The sequence below is a fragment of the Phocoena sinus genome, chromosome 7 (assembly GCF_008692025.1).
Source record: "Phocoena sinus isolate mPhoSin1 chromosome 7, mPhoSin1.pri, whole genome shotgun sequence".
Lineage (NCBI taxonomy): Eukaryota > Metazoa > Chordata > Mammalia > Artiodactyla > Phocoenidae > Phocoena > Phocoena sinus.
Window position 1 is genome coordinate 110,729,556 of NC_045769.1, and position 22,142 is coordinate 110,751,697.

Sequence of the window (22,142 nt, forward strand, 5' to 3'; positions counted from 1 at the left end):
TTAACTTATTTTTATGCGTTCTGAGAAAATAAAATAAACCCCCCAGAAGAGGACACGTCTATAGGCCTAGAGGCTCATCCTTTTTCCTTCTGAATGCTCAGCAGGGAGCTGACCCAACAGCTGTGTCGTGGTTAACTTTGTGTCAGCTTGGCTGTGCCATATAGCCAGATGTTTGGTTTAACATGTCTAGATGTGGCTGTGAGGGTGTTTCTTAGATGATATTAACATTTAAATTGGTGGACTTTGAGTGAAACAGATGGCTCTCTGTACGTAGTGTGGGTGGGCCTCATCCAATCAGTTGAAGCCCTTAAGGGCAAAAAGACAGACCTTCCTTGAGTAAGAAGGCATTCTTTCGGTGCACCGCCTTCAGACTCAAACTGCAACATCGACTCTTCAGCTGGTCTCCAGCCTGCCTGCCTACCCCAGCAGAGCTTGGACTTGCCAGCCTCCACAATGCCACAACTGCGCCACCAGGGAAGCCCCATTTCTCCCCCTTACGTGGTCCCATAGCCAATTTCCACCCACTGGACCCCACAAGGATAGAGGACAGCACAGGGGGAGGATCCCTCTTCACTAGGACATTGGCCATGGAGCACGCAGACCACTCATGATAACCTCTATCTTACAGCTGCCCTGTGTGGCCCCCTCCGTGTGTGTCCTGGCCCCTTGGCATGAGTTATGATGAGTTCCTGGCTGATAATGACAGTGTTCAGTATCTATGATATATGGGTTACTTTTATGCTTGTTCTTTCATTTCATCATCACAACTACCCTGCAGTTTGTCTCTTTTTCATTGTTTCTCAGATGAGCAAAGTGATCCTCAAAGAAGTGAGGCAGCTTCTCAAAGACTGCACAACCATCCTATGGGATAAGAGGGACTCAGGCCAAGAGTCTTCTTGCCTCACTCTGACTTCCATGATCTTTGCTGGTGGCTCGAGGCCTTTGTGTTAGGAGCATTGTAATAGCAGACTCAGCTTTAAGTCAAAGGAAAGGTAAGCCTTTTATGGTGGGAAGGAGCAGGGCTGGGTGATGGGGAGAGTCTGAACACCAGGTTCTTGGCTCCGGGAAATCTCATTTCCTAGATAAGCACCCCTGAACTTATATGTGTTAGCAGTTCTATCCTGCTGCTGTGTTAATACTGGGAAACTTTGTTTAATACTGGAAAATAATTGAGAGGGAAGGAAGACTTTGCTTTTTTCTTGCAGGGGTGGGGATTTTGGTCCTTTTTTCTCTCAATAAATTACTTTTATAATAGTTTTAGGTTTACAGATAAGTCACAAAGGTAGCACATGGAGTTCCCATATGCACCACACCCAGTTTCGCCTACTACTAAGATCTTACTTTAGTGTGGTATCTTTTTCACCAATATCAATATATTAATATTAAATGAAGTCCACATTTTAATCTCCTTAGTTTTTACCTAAAGTCCTTTTTCTGTTCCAGGATCCCATCCAGGATCTCAAGCTCCGTTTAGTCATTATGTCTCTTTAGGCTCATCTTGGCTATGACCGTTTCCCAGACTTTCCCTGGCTTTGATGACTTTGGCACTGTTGAGTCACAACAGTCAGATATTTTGTGGAAAGTCCCTCAGTTGGTACTTGTCTGAGCCTTTTCTCATGATTAGATTGGAGTTGCGGGTTTCTGGGAGGAAGATCACAGAGAGAGAGGAAGATCGCATTCTCATCACATCGTATCAAGAATAGATACTGTTGGGCTTCCCTGGTGGCGCAGCGGTTGAGAGTCTGCCTGCCGATGCAGGGGGACATGGGTTTGTGCCCCGGTCCGGGAAGATCCCATATCCCGCGGAGCGGCTGGGCCAGTGAGCCGTGGCCGCTGAGCCTGCGCGTCCGGAGCCTGTGCCGCGTACCGCGTACCGCAAAAAAAAAAAAAAAAAAAAAAAAGAATAGATACTGTCAACATAATGTATCACTGTGGATGTTGACCTCGATCACCTGGCTGAGATCATGTTTGTCAGGTTTCTCCAGGGTAAAGTCACTCTTTTTTCTCCCCTCCTTTTTCCTGCATTTTTGCAAGGAAGTCACTATGCACAGCCCACATTTACAGAGTGGGGTTATGCCCCATGTCCTTGAGGGTGGAGTATCCACATGGATCATTTGAAATTCTGCAAGGAAATTTGTCTATTCTCCCCCATTTATTTATTTAAGCATTTATTTATATGAGTATGGACTCATGGATATTTATTTGACACTTTGGGTTATAATCCAATACTTCTTTTTAAACGTTTTTTGCTCAAATTGTTCCAGCTTTGACCATTAGGAGCTCTTTCAGTTGGCTCCTGTGATAGACCCCATCACTGTTTGTGTGTGCTTGTGTATTGTGTGTCTTAGCACCGTATTACTCTCTGGCACTATATGGTTCTCTAGGTTCATATTGTAAATTTTCTTCCCTAGGTCTAGAATTATTCACTTCTTCAAGGAGCTCTGGTTCCTTTTCTTGGAGAATGGTATTAGAAACCAAGATCTGGTGCTAGGTGTGCTCATTGCTCTTGAGCTGTTATTATTTTTAGGGCTTCTCAGCTGACAAAGCAAGAAAATACCTGTGTGTATGCTAACTCTTATATATATACTTGTTTTCTATATGTATCTAGCTATATGTTAAGATAGTTATGAGTTCATATTATTAATGTCTCCAACTTAAACACATTATCATATGAATCATTGCAGTCCTCTCCCCTCGCTCCTCCATAATCTCTGACTCCAAACGTGAGAAACCTGGCTCCAACCGTTCACCATCCATTTATTTAATTTCAATGAAACAATTTCATTAGCTAGAGTACAATGCTTCTGAACAGTTCCTTTTGCCTTTAATCTTACTGTGAGCAACTGTACTCATTTCCAAAGTTACTTAGGTCAACACCTTTTTACCTTCAGCAGGAGGAAACCACTTTCATGAGGTAGTTTCATACAGTTGGATTCTTTCATCACATAATGCATTCTGTCATGTGCCGTGACCTCCTAAGTAATTTTTTTTAATTTGCAATCATTAAAGTTTACTTTTCATATTGAAAAATTCCATGGGTTTTGACGAATGCATAGTGTCATGTATTCACCATCACATTATACAGAAGAGTTTCACCACTCCAAAAATCTCTTGTTCCTTACCCCTGCTGAACTCCTAGCAAACACTTATCTGTTTATAGCCTTGTCTATATAGTTTTGCCTTTTCCAGAATGTTATATAAATGTAAACATACAGAATGTGCCATTTTCAGGTTGGCTGTTTTTACTTAGCAATATGCATTTAAGATTCACTCATTTTTTTTAACATCTTTATTGGAGTATAATTGCTTTACAATGGTGTGTTAGTTTCTGCTTCATAACAAACTGAATCAGTTATACATATACATATGTCCCCATATCTCTTCCCTCTTACATCTCCCTCCCTCCCACCCTCCCTATCCCACCCCTCTAGGTGGTCACAAAGCACCGAGCTGATCTCCCTGTGCTATGTGGCTCTTCCCACTAGCTATCGGTTTTACATTTGGTAGTGTATATATGTCCATGCCACTCTCTCACTTCGTCCCGGCTTACCCTTCCCCCTCCCTGTGTCCTCACGTCCCTTCTCTAGTAGGTCTGTGTCTTTATTCCCATATGCTAACACATATATATGGAATCTTAAAAAAAAAATGGTCATGAAGAACCTAGGGGCAAGATAGGAATAAAGTCACTCATGTCTTTATGTGACTTGACAGTTTATTCTTTTTTAGTGCTCAGTAATGATGTACCCACTCTTTTTCACCCATTCATTTATTGAAGGACATTTTGGTTTCTTCGAGTTTTTGGAGATTGTGAAAAGCTCTTATAAATATCCACATGCAGGTTTTTGTGTGGACATAAGTTTTCAAATCAGTTGGGTAAATATCTAGGAATGAGATTGCTGGATCCTATGGTAAGATTATGTTTAGTTTTGTAAGAAAGTGACAAACTGTCTTCCAAAGTAGCTGGGCCATTTTGCATCCCCAGCAGCAATGAAATGAGAGTTCCTATTGCTCTACATCTTCACCAGCAATTGGTATTCTTGGTTTTTTGATTTTGGCCATTCTAGCAGGTATGCAGTGATACCTCATTGTTGTTTTGATGTGCATTTCCCTTATGATAAATGACTTTGAGCACCTTTTTACATACTTATCATCTGTACACCTTTTTATGAGATGTCTGCTCAGATATTTTGTCTATTAATTGGGTTGTTTGCTTTCTTATTGTTAAGTTTTAAGAGTTCATGTACATTGTGATACATGTCCTTTATTATATGTGCTTTGTAAAATTTTCTCCCAGTCTTTGGCTTGTGTTTTCATTCTCTTAAGTGTTTTCACAAAGCAAAGTTTTTAATTTTAATGAAGTCCAGCTTATCATTTTTTTTCTTTCATGGATCATGTAAGATGTTATATCAAAAACTTCTCACTAAGCCCAATGTCATGTTGATTCTCTCTTGTATTTTCTTCTAGAAGTTTTATATGTTTTCATTTACAATTATGTCTGTGATCCATTTTTAATTTCTCTTTGTGTAAGTGTAAGGTCTTTGTCTAGGTTCATTTTTTTGTATATGGACATCTAATTTTTTAGCAATACTTTTTTTTTTTTTTAACATCTTTATTGAGGTATAATTGCTTTACAATAGTGTGTCAGCTTCTGCTTTATAACAAAGTGAATCAGCTATACATATACATATGTTCCCATGTGTCTTCCCTCTTGCATCTCCCTCCCTCCCACTCTCCCCATCCCACCCCTCCAGGCTGTCCCAAAGCCCTGAGCTAATATCCCTGTGCCTTGCGGCTGCTTCCCCCTAGCTATCTACCTTACTACGTTTGTTAGTGTGTATATGTCCATGACTCTCTCTCGCCCTGTCAAAACTCACCCTTCCCCCTCCCCATATCCTCAAGTCCGTTCTCCAGTAGGTCTGCGCCTCTATTCCTGTCTTATCCCTAGGTTCTTCATGACATTTTTTTCCTTAAATTCCATATATATGTGTTAGCATACGGTATTTGTCTTTTTCTTTCTGACTTACTTCACTCTGTATGACAGACTCTAGGTCTATCCATCTCATTACAAATAACTCAATTTCATTTCTTTTTAAGGCTGAGTAATATTCCATTGTGTATATGTGCCACATCTTCTTTATCCATTCGTCCGATGATGGGCGCTTAGGTTCTTTCCATCTCTGGGCTATTGTAAATAGAGCTGCAATGAACATTTTGGTACATGACTCTTTTTGAATTTTGGTTTTCTCAGGGTATATGCCCAGTAGTGGGATTGCTGGGTCATATGGTAATTCTATTTGTAGTTTTTTAAGGAACCTCCATACTGTTCTCCATAGTGGCTGAACCAATTCACATTCCCACCAGCAGTGCAAGAGTGTCCCCTTTTCTCCACACCCTCTCCAGCATTTATTGTTTCTAGATTTTTTGATGATGGCCATTATGACTGGTGTGAGATGATATCTCATTGTAGTTTTGATTTGCATTTCTCTAATGATTAATGATGTTGAGCATTCTTTCATGTGTTTGTTGGCATTCTGTATATCTTCTTTGGAGAAATGTCTGTTTAGGTCTTCTGCCCATTTTTGGATGGGGTTGTTTGTTTTTTTGTTATTGAGCTGCATGAGCTGCTTGTAAATTTTGGAGATTAATCCTTTGTCAGTTGCTTCATTTGCAAATGTTTTCTCCCATTCTGAGGGTTGTCTTTTGGTCTTGATTATGGTTTCCTTTGCTGTGCAAAAGCTTTGAAGTTTCATTAGGTCCCATTTGTTTATTTTTGTTTTTATTTCCATTACTCTAGGAGGTGGGTCAGAAAGGATCTTGCTGTGATTTATGTCATAGAGTGTTCTTCCTATGTTTTCCTCTAAGAGTTTGATAGTTTCTGGCCTTACATTTAGGTCTTTAATCCATTTTGAGCTTATTTTTGTGTATGGTGTTAGGGAGTGATCTAATCTCATACTTTTACATGTACCTGTCCAGTTTTCCCAGCACCATTTATTGAAGAGGCTGTCCTTTCTCCACTGTACATTCCTGCCTCCTTTATCAAAGATAAGGTGTCCATATGTGCGTGGGTTTATCTCTGGGCTTTCTATCCTGTTCCACTGATCTATCTTTCTGTTTTTGTGCCAGTACCATACTGTCTTGATTACTGTTGCTTTGTAGTATAGTCTGAAGTCAGGGAGCCTGATTCCTCCAGCTCCATTTTTGTTCTCAAGATTGCTTTGGCTATTCGGGGTCTTTTGTGTTTCCATACAAATTGCGAAATTTTTTGTTCTAGTTCTGTGAAAAATGCCAGTGGTAGTTTGATAGGGATTGCATTGAATCTGTAGATTGCTTTGGGTAGTAGAGTCATTTTCACAATGTTGATTCTTCCCATCCAAGAACATGGTATATCTCTCCATCTATTTGTATCATCTTTAATTTCTTTCATCAGTGTCTTATAATTTTCTGCATACAGGTCTTTCGTATCCTTAGGTAGGTTTATTCCTAGATATTTTATTCTTTTTGTTGCAATGGTAAATGGGAGTGTTTTCTTGATTTCACTTTCAGATTTTTCATCATTAGTATATAGGAATGCCAGAGATTTCTGTGCATTAATTTTGTATCCTGCTACTTTACCAAATTCATTGATTAGCTCTAGTAGTTTTCTGGTAGCATCTTTAGGATTCTCTATGTATAGTATCATGTCATCTGCAAACAGTGACAGCTTTACTTCTTCTTTTCCGATTTGGATTCCTTTTATTTCCTTTTCTTCTCTGATTGCTGTGGCTAAAACTTCCAAAACTATGTTGAATAAGAGTGGTGAGAGTGGGCAACCTTGTCTTGTTCCTGATCTTAGTGGAAATGCTTTCAGTTTTTCACCATTGAGGATGATGTTGGCTGTGGGCTTGTCATATATGGCCTTTATTATGTTGAGGAAAGTTCCCTCTATGCCTACTTTCTGGAGGGTATTTATCATAAATGGGTGTTGAATTTTGTCGAAAGCTTTCTCTGCATCTATTGAAATGATCATATGGTTTTTCTCCTTCAATTTGTTAATATGGTTTATCACATTGATAGATTTGCGTATATTGAAGAATCCTTGCATTCCTGGAATAAACCCCACTTGATCATGGTGTATGGTCCTTTTAATGTGCTGTTGGATTCTGTTTGCTAGTATTTTGTTGAGGATTTTTGCATCTATGTTCATCAGTGATATTGGCCTGTAGTTTTCTTTCTTTGTGACATCCTTGTCTGGTTTTGGTATCAAGGTGATGGTGGCCTCGTAGAAGGAATTTGGGAGTGTTCCTCCCTCTGCTATATTTTGGAAGAGTTCGAGAAGGATAGGTGTTAGCTCTTCTCTAAACGTTTGATAGAATTCACCTGTGAAGCCATCTGGTCCTGGGCTTTTGTTTGTTGGAAGATTTTTAATCACAGTTTCAATTTCAGTGCTTGTGATTGGTCTGTTCATATTTTCTATTTCTTCCTGATTCAGTCTTGGCAGGTTGTGCATTTCTAAGAATTTGTCCATTTCTTCCAGATTGTCCATTTTATTGGCATAGAGTTGCTTGTAGTAATCTCTCATGATTTTTTTTATTTCTGCAGTGTCAGTTGTTATTTCTCCTTTCTCATTTCTAATTCTATTGATTTGAGTCTTCTCCCTTTTTTTCTTGATGAGTCTGGCTAGTGGTTTATCTATTTTGTTTATCTTCTCAAAGAACCAGCTTTTAGTTTTATTGATCTTTGCTATCGTTTCCTTCATTTCTTTTTCATTTATTTCTGATCTGATTTTTATGATTTCTTTCCTTCTGCTAGCTTTGGGGCTTTTTTGTTCTTCTTTCTCTAATTGCTTGAGGTGCAAGGTTAGGTTGTTTATTCGAGATGTTTCCTGCTTCTTAAGGTGGGCTTGTATTGCTATAAACTTCCTCCTTAGAACTGCTTTTGCTGCAACCCATAGGTTTTGGGTCGTTGTGTCTCCATTGTCATTTGTTTCTAGGTATTTTTTTATTTCCTCTTTGATTTCTTCAGTGATCACTTCATTATTAAGTAGTGTATTGTTTAGCCTCCATGTGCTTGTATATTTTACAGATCTTTTCCTGTAATTGATATCTAGTCTCATGGCGTTGTGGTCAGAAAAGATACTTGATACAATTTCAATTTTCTTAAATTTACCAAGGCTTGATTTGTGACCCAAGATATGATCTATCCTGGAGAATGTTCCATGAGCACTTGAGAAAAATGTGTATTCTGTTGTTTTTGGATGGAGTGTCCTATAAATATCAATTAAGTCCATCTTGTTTAATGTATCATTTAAAGCTTGTGTTTCCTTATTTATTTTCATTTTGGATGATCTGTCCATGGGTGAAAGTGGGGTGTTAAAGTCCCCTACTATGAATGTGTTACTGTCAATTTCCCCTTTTATGGCTGTTAGTATTTGCCTTACGTATTGAGGTGCTCCTATGTTGGGTGCATAAATATTTACAATTGTTATATCTTCTTCTTGGATCGATCCCTTGATCATTATGTAGTGTCCTTCTTTATCCCTTTTAATAGTCCTTATTTTAAAGTCTATTTTGTCTGATATGAGAATTGCTACTCCACCTTTCTTTTGGTTTCCATTTGCATGGAATATCTTTTTCCATCCCCTTACTTTCAGTCTGTATGTGTCTCTAGGTCTGAGGTGGGTCTCTTGTAGACAGCATATATAAGGGTCTTGTTTTTGTATCCATTCAGCCAATCTGTGTCTTTTGGTGGGAGCATTTAGTCCATTTACATTTAAGGTAATTATCGATATGTATGTTCCTATTCCCATTTTCTATATTGTTTTGGGTTCGTTATTATAGGTCGTTTCCTTCTTTTGCATTTCTTATCTAGAGAAGTTCCTTTAGCATTTGTTGTAAAGCTGGTTTGGTGGTGCTGAACTCTCTCAGCTTTTGCTTGTCTGTAAAGGTTTTAATTTCTCCATCAAATCTGAATGAGATCCTTGCTGGGTAGAGTAATCTTGGTTGCAGGTTTTTCTCCTTCATCACTTTCAGTATGTCCTGCCACTCCCTTCTGGCTTGTAGGGTTTCTGCTGAGAGATCAGCTGTTAACCTTATGGGGATTCCCTTGTGTGTTATTTGTTGTTTTTCCCTTGCTGCTTTTAATATGCTTTCTTTGTATTTAATTTTTGATAGTTTGGTTAATATGTGTCTTGGCGTATTTCTCCTTGTATTTATCCTGTATGGGACTCTCTGTGCTTCCTGGACTTGATTAACTATTTCCTTTCCCATATTAGGGAAGTTTTCAACTATAATCTCTTCAAATATTTTCTCAGTTCCTTTCTTTTTTTCTTCTTCTTCTGGAACCCCTATAATTCGAATGTTGGTGCATTTAATGTTGTCCCAGAGCTCTCTGAGACTGTCCTCAGTTCTTTTCATTCTTTTTTCTTTATTCTGCTCTGCAGTAGTTATTTCCACTACTTTATCTTCCAGGTCACTTATCCGTTCTTCTGCCTCAGTTATTCTGCTATTGATCCTATCTAGAGTACTTTTAATTTCATTTATTGCGTTGTTCATCGTTGCTTGTTTCATCTTTAGTTCTTGTAGGTCCTTGTTAACTGTTTCTTGCATTTTGTCCATTCTACTTCCAAGATTTCGGATCATCCTTACTATCATTATTCTGAATTCTTTTTCAGGTAGATTGCCTATTTCCTCTTCATTTGTTAGGTCTGGTGGGTTTTTATCTTGCTCCTTCATCTGCTGTGTGTTTTTCTGTCTTCTCATTTTGCTTATCTTACTGTGTTTGGGGTCTCCTTTTTGCAGGCTGCAGGTTCGTAGTTCCCGTTGTTTTTGATGTCTGTCTCCAGTGGCTAAGGTTGTTTCAGTGGGTTGTGTAGGCTTCCTGGTGGAGGGGACTAGTGCCTGTGTTGTGCTGGATGAGGCTGGATCTTGTCTCTCTAGTGGGCAGGTTCACGTCTGGTGGTGTGTTTTGGGGTGTCTGTGGCGTTGTTATTATTTTAGGCAGCCTCTCTGCTAATGGGTGGGGTTGTGTTCCTGTTTTGCTAGTTGTTTGGCATAGGTTGTCCAGCACTGTGGCTTGCTGGTCGTTGAGTGAAGCTGGGTGCTGGTGTTAAGATGGAGGTCTCTGGGATATTTCCACCGTTTAATATTATGTGGAGCTGGGAGGTCTCTTGTTGACCAGTGTCCTGAAGTTGGCTCTCCTACCTCAGAGGCAGAGCCCTGTCTCCTGGGCTGGAGCACCAAGAGCCTTTCATCCACACGGCTCAGAATAAAAGGGAGGAAAAGTAGAGAGAATTATTAGAAGTATGAGGAAAGAAAGAAGGAAAGGAGGAAAGGAAGGAAGGAAGAAAGAAGCAAAGAAGGAAAGAAAGGAGGGAGGGAGGGAGGAAGGAAGGAAGGAAGGAGGGAAAGAAGGAGAAAATGTAGAGAGAATTAGTAGAAGTATGAGGAAAGAAAGAGGGAAAGGAGGAAAGGAAGGAAGGAAGAAAGAAGCAAAGAAGGAAAGAAAGGAGGGAAGGAGGGAGGGAGGGAGGAAGGAAGGAAAGAAGGAGGGAAAGAAGGAGAAAATGTAGAGAGAATTAGTAGAAGTTTGAGGAAAGAGAAGGAGAGGAGGAAAGGAAGGAAGGAAGAAAGAAGCAAAGAAGGAAAGAAAGGAGGGAGGGAGGGAGGAAGGAAGGAAGGAAGGAAGGAGGGAAAGAAGGAGAAAATGTAGAGAGAATTAGAAGTATGAGGAAAGAAAGAAGGAAAGGAGGAAAGGAAGGAAGGAAGAAAGAAGCAAAGAAGGAAAGAAAGGGAGGGAGGGGGGAAGGAAGGAAGGAAGGAGGGAAAGAAGGAGAAAATGTAGAGAGAATTAGTAGAAGTATGAGGAAAGAAAGAAGGAAAGGAGGAAAGGAAGGAAGGAAGAAAGAAGCAAAGAAGGAAAGAAAGGGAGGGAGGGGGGAAGGAAGGAAGGAAGGAAGGAGGGAAAGAAGGAAAAAAGACAGAAAGAAAGAAGATACAGTAAAAATAAAATAAAGTATAATATAGTTATTGTACTAAAAAATATTTAGAAAGAAAAAAAAAAAAGAACGGATAGAACCCTAGGACAAATGTTGGAAACAAAGCTATACAGAGAAAATCTTACACAGAAGCGTACACATACGCGTTCACAAAGAGAGGCAAAGGGGGAAAAATCATAAATCCTGCTCCCAGAGACCACCTCCTCAACCTGGGGTGATTCGCTGTCTAAAGGAGGGAAGGAAGGAAGGAAAGAAAGAAAGAACGAAGGTAAAGTACAATAAAGTTATTACAATTAAAATTAATTATTAAGAAAAAAAATTTTTTTTTTTTAAAAATCATGGACTGATAGAGCCCTAGGACAAATGTTGGAAGCAAAGCTATACAGAGAAAATCTTACACAGAAGCATACACATACACGTTCACAATGAGAGGCAAAGGGGGAAAAATCATAAATCCTGCTCCCAGAGACCACCTCCTCAACCTGGGGTGATTCGCTGTCTAAAGGAGGGAAGGAAGGAAGGAAAGAAAGAAAGAACGAAGGTAAAGTACAATAAAGTTATTACAATTAAAATTAATTATTAAGAAAAAAAAAAATTTTTTTTTTAAAAAAAACCACGGACGGATAGAGCCCTAGGACAAATGTTGGAAGCAAAGCTATACAGAGAAAATCTTACACAGAAGCATACACATACACGTTCACAAAGAGAGGCAAAGGGGGAAAAATCATAAATCCTGCACCCAGAGACCACCCCCTCAACCTGGGGTGATTCGCTGTCTAAAGGAGGGAAGGAAAGAAAGAAAGAAAGAACGAAGGTAAAGTTCAATAAAGTTATTACAATTAAAATTAATTATTAAGAAAAAAAATTTTTTTTTTAAAAAAAACCATGGACGGATAGAGCCCTAGGACAAATGGTGGAAGCAAGAGTATACAGACAAGATCTCACACAGAAGCATACACGCACACATTCACAAAAAGAGGAAAAGGGAAAAAAATCACAGATCTCGCTCCTAAATTCCCCCTCTTCAATTTGGGATCACTCCCTGTCTATTCAGGTATTCCACAATGCAGGGCACATCAAGTTGATTGTGGAGCTTCAATCCGCCGCCTCCGCGGCTGCCGGGAGAGACCTCCCCCTCTCCTCCCTGCTCTCACAGCTCACAGGAGCTCAGCTTTGTACCCGGCCCTGCCCCTGCGCGCAGATCGCTGGAGGGCGTCTGTTTTTTGCTCAGACAGGACGGGGTTAAAGGAGCCGCTGATTCGGGAGCTCCGGCTCACTCAGGCCGGGGGTTGGGGGATGGGGGAAGGAGGGGCACTGCGTGCGGGGCGGGCCTGCGGCGGCAGAGGCAGCAGAGGCCGGCGGGACGCTGCGGCAGAGGCCGGCGTGACGCTGCACCAGCCTGAGACCCGCCGTGCGTACTCCCGGGGAAGTTGTCCCTGGATCCCGGGAACCTGGCAGTGGCGGCCTGCACAGGCTCCGCGGAAGAGGGGCGCGGAGAGTGACCTGTGCTCGCACACAGCCCCCCTGGTGGCGGCAGCAGCAGCCCCAGCGTCTCCCGCCCGTCTCTGGGGTCCGCGGTTTCAGCCGCGGCTCGCGCCCGTCTCTGGGGTTTGCGTTTTCAGCCGCGGCTCGCGCCCGTCTCGGGGGCTTGCGCCCTCAGCCGCGGCTCGCACCCGTCTCGGGTTCGCGCTTTTAGCCGCGGCTCGCGCCCGTCTCTGGAGATCCTTTAAGCAGCGCTCTTAAACCCCTCTCCTCGCGCACCAGGAAACAAAGAGGGAAGAAAAAGTCTCTTGCCTCTTCGGCCGGTGCAGGCTTTTCCCCGAACTCCCTCCCGGCTAGTCGTGGTGCACTAACCCCTTCAGGCTATGCTCAAGCCGCCAACCCCAGTCCTCTCCCTGAGCTCCGTCCAAAACCAAAACCCGAGCCTCAGCTCGCAGCCCCGCCCGCCCCGGTGGGTGAGCAGACAAGCCTCTCGGGTTGGTGAGTGCCGGTCGGCACCGATCGTCTGTGCCGGAATCTCCCCGCTTTGCCCTCCACACCCGTCGCTGTGCACCACTCCGCGGTCCCGAAGCTCCCCCCTCCGCCTCCCGCAGTCTCCGCCCGCGGAGGGGCTTCCTAGTGTGTGGAAACTTTTCCTCCTTCACAGCTCCCTCCCACTGGTGCAGGTGCCGTCCTTATTCTTTTGTCTCTGTTTTTTCTTTTTTCTTTTGCCCTACCCAGGTACGTGGGGAGTTTCTTGCCTTTTGGGGGCTCTGAGGTCTTCTGCCAGCCTTCAGTAGGTGTTCTGTAGGAGTTGTTCCACGTGTAGATGTATTTCTGGTGTATCCGTGAGGAGGAAGGCAATCTCCACGTCTTACTCTTCCGCCATCTTCCCCCGTCTTTTAGCAATACTTTTTAAAAGACTATCTTCTGTCTATGGCATTGCCTTTGTGCCTTTGTTAAAAATAAGTTGACTATATTTGTGTGGGTCTTTTTTGGGCTCTTTATTCTGTTCCATTGATCTATGTATTTCTTTTACCAATACTGCACCATCTTGATTACCTTAGCTTTATTGTGTATCTTGACATCAGGTAGTGTGAGTCCTCCAATTTGCTCTTCTTCAGTATTGTGTTGTATATTCCAGGTCTTTTGGTTTTCTATATAAGTTTTAGAATTAGTTTGTAGATATCTACAAATAGTTACTGGTATTATATGGAATCTATATATAAAGTTGGGAAGAACTGACATCTTATCACTATTGAGCCTTCCAATCATTAAACATGGAATATCCGTTTATTTATATCTTTTTATACTTCTTTCATCAGTGTTTATAGTTTTCCCTATACAGAGTCTGTGCATATTTATATCTAAGTATTTCATTTCTTGGTGCTGTTTTAAATGGTATTTAAACTTTTTTTTCAAATTTCATTTGTTCATTGCTGGTTCATAGGAAAGCAATGGATTTTTTGTATATTGACCTTATATTTTGTGACCTCGCTATACTGACTTACTAGTTCCAGTAATATTTTTGTAGATTCTTTGGGGATTTCTATGTTGATAGTGATGTCATTTGTGAATAAAGATGTTTTTACCTCTTCCTTTTCAATCTGTATGCCTCTCCTTCCTCCCTCCTTCCTTCCTTCCCTTCTTTCTTTTCTTTCCTTCTCCTCCTCCTCCTCCTCCTTCTCTTCTTTAGTCTTATTGCACTAGCTAGGATTTTTAGTGTGAAGTTGAATAGGATTGGTGAGATTTTTAAAAAATATTTATTTATTTATGTATTTGGCTGCATCAGGTCTTAGTGGCAGCATGCAGGATCTTTGTTGCAGAGTGCGGGCTCTCCATTTGTGGCGCACGGGCTCCAGAGTGTGCGGACTTAGTTGCCCTGCCGCATGTGGGATCTTAGTTCCCTGACCAGGGATCGAACCTGCGTCCCCTGCATTGGAAAGTGGATTCTTAACCACTGGACCACCAGGGAAGTCCCTGTTCTTAATCTTAAGAAAGCATCTAGTTCCTCACCATTACCTATGATGTTGGCTGTAGTTCTGTTTTTGTGGATGTTCTTTATCATGTTAAGGAAGTTCCTTCTATTTCTAGTTTTCTTATAGTTATTTTTTTTATATCATTCATGAGTGTTAGCTTTTGTCTATTGCTGTGTCATTTGATATGATCATATTATTTTTCTTCTTTAGACAGTGATGTGCTAGATTACGTTAATTGACTTTTGAATGTTCAACCAGCCTTGCAAAGCTGAAATAAATCTCACTTGGTTATGGCATACAAACTTTATACATGATTGCATTGATTTGCTAATATTTTGTATGTAGGATATTTAAGTTTATTTTCAAATAAATGAGAGATGTAGTTTGTAGTTTTCTTTTCTTGTAGTCATCTGATTTTGTTATTAGGGTAGTGCTGGCCTCATAGATGACCAAGGAAGTGTTTCCATTGCTTCTATATCTGGAATTATTATTACTGCCTAAATGTTGGCAGAATTAACCAGTGAAAACATCTGGACTTGCTGCTTTTTTTTTTTTGAAGGTTTTAAATAGTTGATTCAAATCATAATAGATATAGGGTTATTCAGGTCATCTATTCTCAAGTGAGCCTGTGTCTTTGAAGGAATTAGAGTATTGCTTTGGTACACACTTTAGCTTTTTCTCCCCTGCACCCTACTCCTTTCATTGGATGCAACATTTACAGTTTATATTCTTGAAATCCTTACTCCTGCAGGCTGTGTTCCCCAACCCCCTTAGATGATACAAGAAGGCTGGAGAGGGTTGAGTGGTAGGAATTCCCTTCTCCCAGCTAAGGCTCTGGTCTTATCTAATGTGGTCTCTTAGATAGTAGACCTTTGTAATGAAGAAGGATTTGGGCATATTTCATGATAGTTACTCTTCCCTTCCCCCTGCCAGAGTTAGGAGGTGAATCTTTCTAGGATCTTCACCATGAGAACCTGGTGGGGTCCCCAGATATAAAGGCCACAAATAAGTAGGGTCATCCTTAAGACTGTGGCCCCAGGAATTTCTCCTTCTCATGCTAGTTCACATTCAGCCTCCAGTAATTCATCAAAATTACCCTTTTAGTGTTCCTACCACTTTACGACTCCAGCAGCTTTTTTTTCTTTTTTTTTTTTTTTTTTTGGCGATACGCGGGCCTCTCACTGTTGTGGCCTCTCCCGTTGTGGAGCACAGGCTCCGGACGCGCAGGCTCAGTGGCCATGGCTCACGGGCCCAGCCACTCCGCGGCATGCAGGATCCTCCCGGACCGGGGCACGAACCCATGTCCCCTGCGTCGGCAGGCGGACTCTCAGCCACTGCGCCACCAGGGAAGCCCCTCCAGCAGCTTTTGCTCCATTTGGTTAAGCTGACCTCAGCTCTGTCTCTCTGGATGCACCAGTCCTTCTACATTTTGGGGTGATTGTTAGCCCTGCAACCTTGGCTCTGTGATGGTTCTTAGAAAAGTTGTTGATTTTTAAATTGTCTAGCTTTCGTTTGCTGTAAGGACAAGAGTGATGATTTCCAAGCTCTACATGTTGGAGCAGAAACCAAAAGTCCCTCATCCTTCTTGAACTTCTTGGGGTCTTGAAGAACTTGGTGTCTTTTCCTTGGCAAAACTGAGGCCCAAGTTAGGAGTCACAGCTGGGAGCCAGGGAGCCAGCATTACGAGACCAAGGACAGGGTCTGCTCAACTTTATGCCAGGTTATGAGTTTACTTTTGACACTTGACTGTCTGGCTTTAATTTCTTATGCATTCATTACATGACTAAAGGTACCTAGGCCCTTTAATCATCAAAACTAATGTTCAAAGAATCTCAAGAATTGTGAAAGAGGCCCAATCCAAGTCTCAGTCTGTGTACCTCCACCTTGAAGTCCAGGCTGCTTAGCAGCCCTCCCACCGCCCCTCATCTTGGCCCAGGCAGAGCTCCGAGGGTGCCTGTCTCTATCACTAAGGCTCTGCTCTGGACCTTTCTGAGGATAGGTGGGGGCCAATATTCACCCTCCACTTTGTGGTGATGCAGAGCTCAAAGAGGTCACGTGACAATGCAGAGGCCCTGACCCCCATTCCACTGACTGTGTTACCCACAAGAAGAGGGGCAGCTTTCTTCCTGACCACCAGGTAAAGACTCTCTCCTCAGCCCATGGGTCTTCTCACCTGGTGCTTTCACCTGGCTGAGTTCCTCCTTCTTATGGTTTACATCCTTCTATTCACTCAGTCATTTGTTCAACAAATATTGTCTAAGTGCTGCTATATGTTGGCCACCAGGAGATGAATAGATGACCATACAGACACTGCTCCTAGCCTAGCGGAACCAATGATGCTGGGGCCTCAGGTACTAGAGACACAATTGCAGTGAAGAATGAGAAAGCTTTGCACAATGCCTTAGGAACAAATACCTTTGCCCGGTGGCCCAGGAAGACTTCTTTGATGTATTGATGTCTTCAGATAAGTTCTGGAGGGTGAGAAGGAGTCAACTTTGTGAAGAGGGTGGAAAAAATGTCCTATCCATAGATGAAGGATATGCAAAGACTTGAAAATAAGAGACAGCTTGGGCCTTTCAAGAAGCTGAAAGATATTTGGCCAGACCAGGGCATGTAGTGAGGAGAAGAAATAAGAAGGAGGTCAGGGGAGGTCAGTCCAGAGCGGAATACGTGAGGACCACTTACATCTCCCTAGTGCTTTAGAGATTTTATTCTAAGGTTGAATGGAGGGTTCTGAAGGGTTTAACTAGAGGTGTGCATGTGCAGGCTGTGTTTCTGAAGGCTCACATTAGGGTAGGGGATGGATTGCAAGGCGGGAACCAGGGAGGCCGGTCAGGAGATGGCTGTCGTCCAGGTTGGTGATGAAGGTGACTTAAATGAGAGTGGTGCTGGGGGTGGGTGGAGAGGGTGTGGATTCAAGAGATGCTTAGCATGGAGAACTCTTCCCTAGGTCCTCCTGATGGCTACTCCCTCATTCAGGTCTGCAGAGAGCCTCTGCCTTGTGCTACCTCCGCCTCTTCCCCACCATGCTCCACTCCCCCTTATCCTGCTTTTGATTGGTTCATAGCACTAGACACTACCTGGCATTATGTCATCTCAGTCATTTCATATCACATGACTTTATATTTTCTGCAACACTGGTTTACTCAATGGACTATATTTGCTAGATGGCAACTAAGAAAGAGTTTCATTCACTCCTACTGGCCCTCAAAATGCATCACTTCTCCCTTCCTTATCACTCATTGGCATCTCACATTCTATAACCTTCTGATGACTTTTAAGAAGGAAGACGTTTGGTCCAGTTTAGGTTGAAACTGTGACCATACAACAAAGTTAAAGCCTCACTCCCGCATTCCTCCAGGCTGACCTGACGGGTGGGGTTCAGCAGTGCACAGTTGATGTGCCATCTGTCTAATTCTTTGGCTCTACCTCCTCCTTTCCCCCACCCCATTCTAGCTCCTTTAGGGTTAGGGGGCAGCTGAGAGGGATCAGAAGGAAAGAAATGAAGGGCTTTTTGACCTGGCTGGCTCTCTGTGTAGTTCTTTCTTGTCAAAACCCTTGGTCACAGGAAGCATCCTTGGTTCTTCATGGGTCTCATGAATGGGTTCTTTGGAAACTTCTGGGCTGTCAGGGCTGTCTGCACTTCCCATCCCCTAAAGCAGAATGCTCATCCAGGAGTCTTCTCACCTTAGGCTGCAACCCTCTTAGGGGGGTGGTCAACATAAGTGGAACCCAGACCACTCAGAGCTCCACCAACCTCACCAAGGATGTCCCCACCAGGAAAACTGAATTCTTATCCCATTTGATCCCAGCAGAAGTGCCCAGCCCCTCCCTCCTGCCTTTAGGTAGTTCCAGCCATGGCCTCTCCCACAATCCAGGGGACACTGCCGTAATCTCCCAAGGACTACTGGGGGCTCTTCTCCTAAGACAGTATGGGACACACAAGATTTGAACTCAGCCCTCATCCAGGCTGCAGTATTCCTGTATCTGACAATCCCGGACTCTAAAAACAGTTCTTTGGTGGTGGTGGAGGCTCTCATTTGACCTGGCTTGAGGTAGGAGGAGGCCACAAAATCCTCTCTTTATATAATCTGCAAAGAAGTCTGCCCACATGGACTCTCTCACGGGTTAGAGGTGAGTGATGGGTTGAGGGGACCAGAATCAGGATTATTTAATGCTTATCCATGGGATATAGGAATACGTACCACCCACTGCTCTCAGCTGGAAGCTTTAGCCAAAATTCTGAAATACCAGGACACAAAGTCCATGGCGAATGATTCAGAATGTTTAATTTCCCACTAGAATTACAAGTCCCATAGGGCAGAGGATTGGTTTGTTCACCTCTGTATTTCCAGGAACTGGAAGAGCGTCCAGCACATAGAGACAGAGTGAGTGAATGAACATGCACCAGCGTGATGATGCCATAAAGAGGAGTAAGAGAAGAGTTCATGCTGACCTTGGTTCCTGGTGATCACTACACTGTTTTCTAAATGTCCACTTAGAAAACTCAGTTCTGGGACAGGGACGAAGCAGCAAACTGATTGTGGCATGTGGGTGAGCAGACTCAGGTCTGGAGTAGGTGACAGACTCAGATCTCGGGTGGGTGAGCAGACTCAGGTCTGGGGGTGGGTGAACAGTGGATCCAGGTCTGGGATTTGAGTTAGGAGCCATGACTCTCTGGTTCAGGGCTCAGCTGAGATTCCTTTTAACCGGACCTGGAGGGCATTATCTGTTCTCGTTTGTTTGTTTTTCAAATAAGTTGATTATATTTATTTATTTTTGGTTGTGTTGGGTCTTCATTGCTGCATGCGGGCTTTCTCTACTTGCAGTGAGTGGGGGCTACTCTTCGTTGCGGTGCGCGGGGTTCTCATTGCAGTGGCTTCTCTTGTTGCGAAGCACAGGCTGTAGGCGTGCGGGCTTCAGTTGTGGTGCACGGCTCAGTAGTTGTGGCTCGCGGGCTGTAGAGCGCAGGCTCAGTAGTTGTGGTGCACGGGCTTAGTTGCTCTGCGGCATGTGGGATCTTCCCAGACCAGGGCTCGAACCCGTGTCCCCTGCACTAGCAGGCGGAATCTTAACCACTGTGCCACCAGGGAAGCCCTGTTTGTTTGTTTTATATAAGTACAAACTTATTGGCCAATTGATCTGTTTTGATCCTTGAATCCCTGAGATTAATTAGCCAGAGACAGAACTTCCGGATGTCTCCACAAATTCTGTTGCTTGTCACAGTCTCATGCCTTCCTTGCTTCTGACAGATCCGTGCTCCCACATGGCTCTGCCATGCTTGCATTTGGCACCTCCATTTAAATCAGGGACCCACCCCCTGGCCCCTCCTCTCACCTGCCCTTGTCCTGCAGAGAAGAGCCATGAAAGTGCTTTCCAAGGATTCCAACTCTTGCCCCTCCAATTCACCTTGGTGATAGGACTGTCCTCCGGGCTCTTTCAAAAGATGCAGTTACAGTGTAACTGGGAGGGTTGCTCTCTGTGAAGGTCTGAGGTTCTACCCCACAAGCTAACAGGTCAGTTTCATGGACACTAACAGAAAAACCAGACTCTTGGGCCAGAGATGAAGGATTGTATTACAGTAACAGCGGTAGCCACGGTGTAAGCATAATTACGTTGTGTTCTTTGCCCCCAGGCACATGGAGGGTGCAGTGGGCCCAGATCCACGTCACGCATGTCGTGGGTTTGTGTTTTAGCCGAGCAGCCCAGGCCAAAGACCCATGGCTTTCTGAGCAAGCAGCAAACATTGCAGCAAAGAGTAGTTGCATGGTAGGTGGTCATGCCATGGTCACCTTGGCGTGCTTAGGTGCCTCAGAAATTGCTCAGCATCTGGAGACTGATCCATCATGCAGCCTGGCACTCTTGGCAAGATTGCAGCGTTGCCAGGCCCATGGCGGACTTTTGTTCTCGATGGCACATGTTATGAACCACTCCAACATTTCTATCTCCTAAAATCTCCTAAGGACCCCTCTGTTTTCTCAGCCTCATTTTGTGCGAACCTTCCCTGAGCCAGAGTTCCAGTGACCCACTGAGCTAACACATATTGTGCTCCCAGCCACTGGTGCCGCCACTGGTTCCAGAATTCGGGTGAGGGACGCATAAGAACAAACTCCACATGGCTGGGATTGTGCTTTCACACTTTGCTCCATCACCCAAATCGACGTCCATCCATTTCCCCTTGATTTTGGCTGCTGTCGAGTAGCATCTTGCATGCCTCCTGATGTTGGCTTCCCAGGTTTGCCCTTTTAACTGAACCTGGAACATTTTGGACTCTGAGGGGTGGCTGGGTTGGGGCATGAGAAGAAGGAGGTGCTCTATCAGAGTAACTCTCTGCTAAGAGTATTAGAGAGCAGTCAGGCAGGGCAGGAAGAGACTGTGGAGGACAGTGGGCCTGGTCCTAAGATGCTCAGTCATGGGTGAGGGCTATCAACTGTTCCATCCCCCGGGCCTCACTTGGGTCTGTGTCCCAGGACAGGACAGCATGATCTTAGGGAAGCAAAGTTCAGGTCATACGACCTCCCTCCCCCTGACCCCCCAAATACACAGACCTGCCACACATCCCATCACATTCAGGATAATATTCTAGCTCTGCCCTGTGGGGATGAGGTCACCAAGGTGCCAGTCCAGACTCTCCTTCTTTCTGGGCCCCCCTCACTCTCCTCTGGCCTCGTGGGGCTTCCTTGTGCTTCTAACACGGCAGGCTGACCCCACTGTCTGTAAATGCTCCCTGCAAAGTGAGCATGGTCAACACAACTAACACGAGTGCCCCACCAGTCACTTTCTAACACCGTGGCACTAAGCCCATGTGAAATAGATGTACTGGTTTCCTGTTTCTTGTCACTTGCCACAAGCATGTCAGGCCCAGGGAGCCAGGGCTGCCCCTCTTGGTCACTGTCGAGTAGAGTTTGGAATGGTGGTGCAGATAGGTTCTGTTGGCCATGCTGTTTACTTTTGCAAAATCAATGCAGACTCTTCGTGACCCAGAGTGTGTGGACCTTCGGCATCCCTGGGGGATGCTGCCGCCCTGTGTCGCTGCCTCTGCTTCATCCTGGTGCCTGACCCCCTACCCTGTGCAGTTCTGTGGGACTCGGTGCCTGGGGGCTGTCAGGAAGGCATGCTGGGTGCTGCCCTCCTGGGGCTTACAGTCTATGGAGAGAGGAAAATAACGACAGGGTTAACTAGACGAATAATTCCTTGAGCCTCCTTTTTTCTTCCCCTTGGACCCCTCCCCAGGGATCTACAAAGTTCTTCGTGACTTTGCTCTGCACGGCTTCTCCCAGGCCTGCCTGCTCCTGATGGAACTTGGTGCCGCATCTGCCTCCCTCCCAAGCAGCCCAGACCTGGATAGGGCCTGGGTGCTTTCAGAGGTGCTTCTGGCTGACCATGCCTCAATTCTTGACTCCTAGTTACATGCACATCCTAAATGTGTGGAAAAGAAACAGAAACTGAAACAGAAACTGGCAAATCGAAATTCTGCTCCTAGATCTGCTCTCTATGAGCTGTGTGACTTTGGGCAAGTCACTTACCCTCTCTGAACATCACTTTTCTTGTCTGGCAACTGGAGACACTAACACCTTCTCTAAATATCTTTTAGGAGAATGCTAGGGAGAAAATAAGAGTGTGCATGTTAAATCACTGTAAATGTGACTGCTCAGCATTCAGAAAGCAAATGGTGGGTGTTTCTAATCCCTTGGCACGTAGATGGCAGTGCT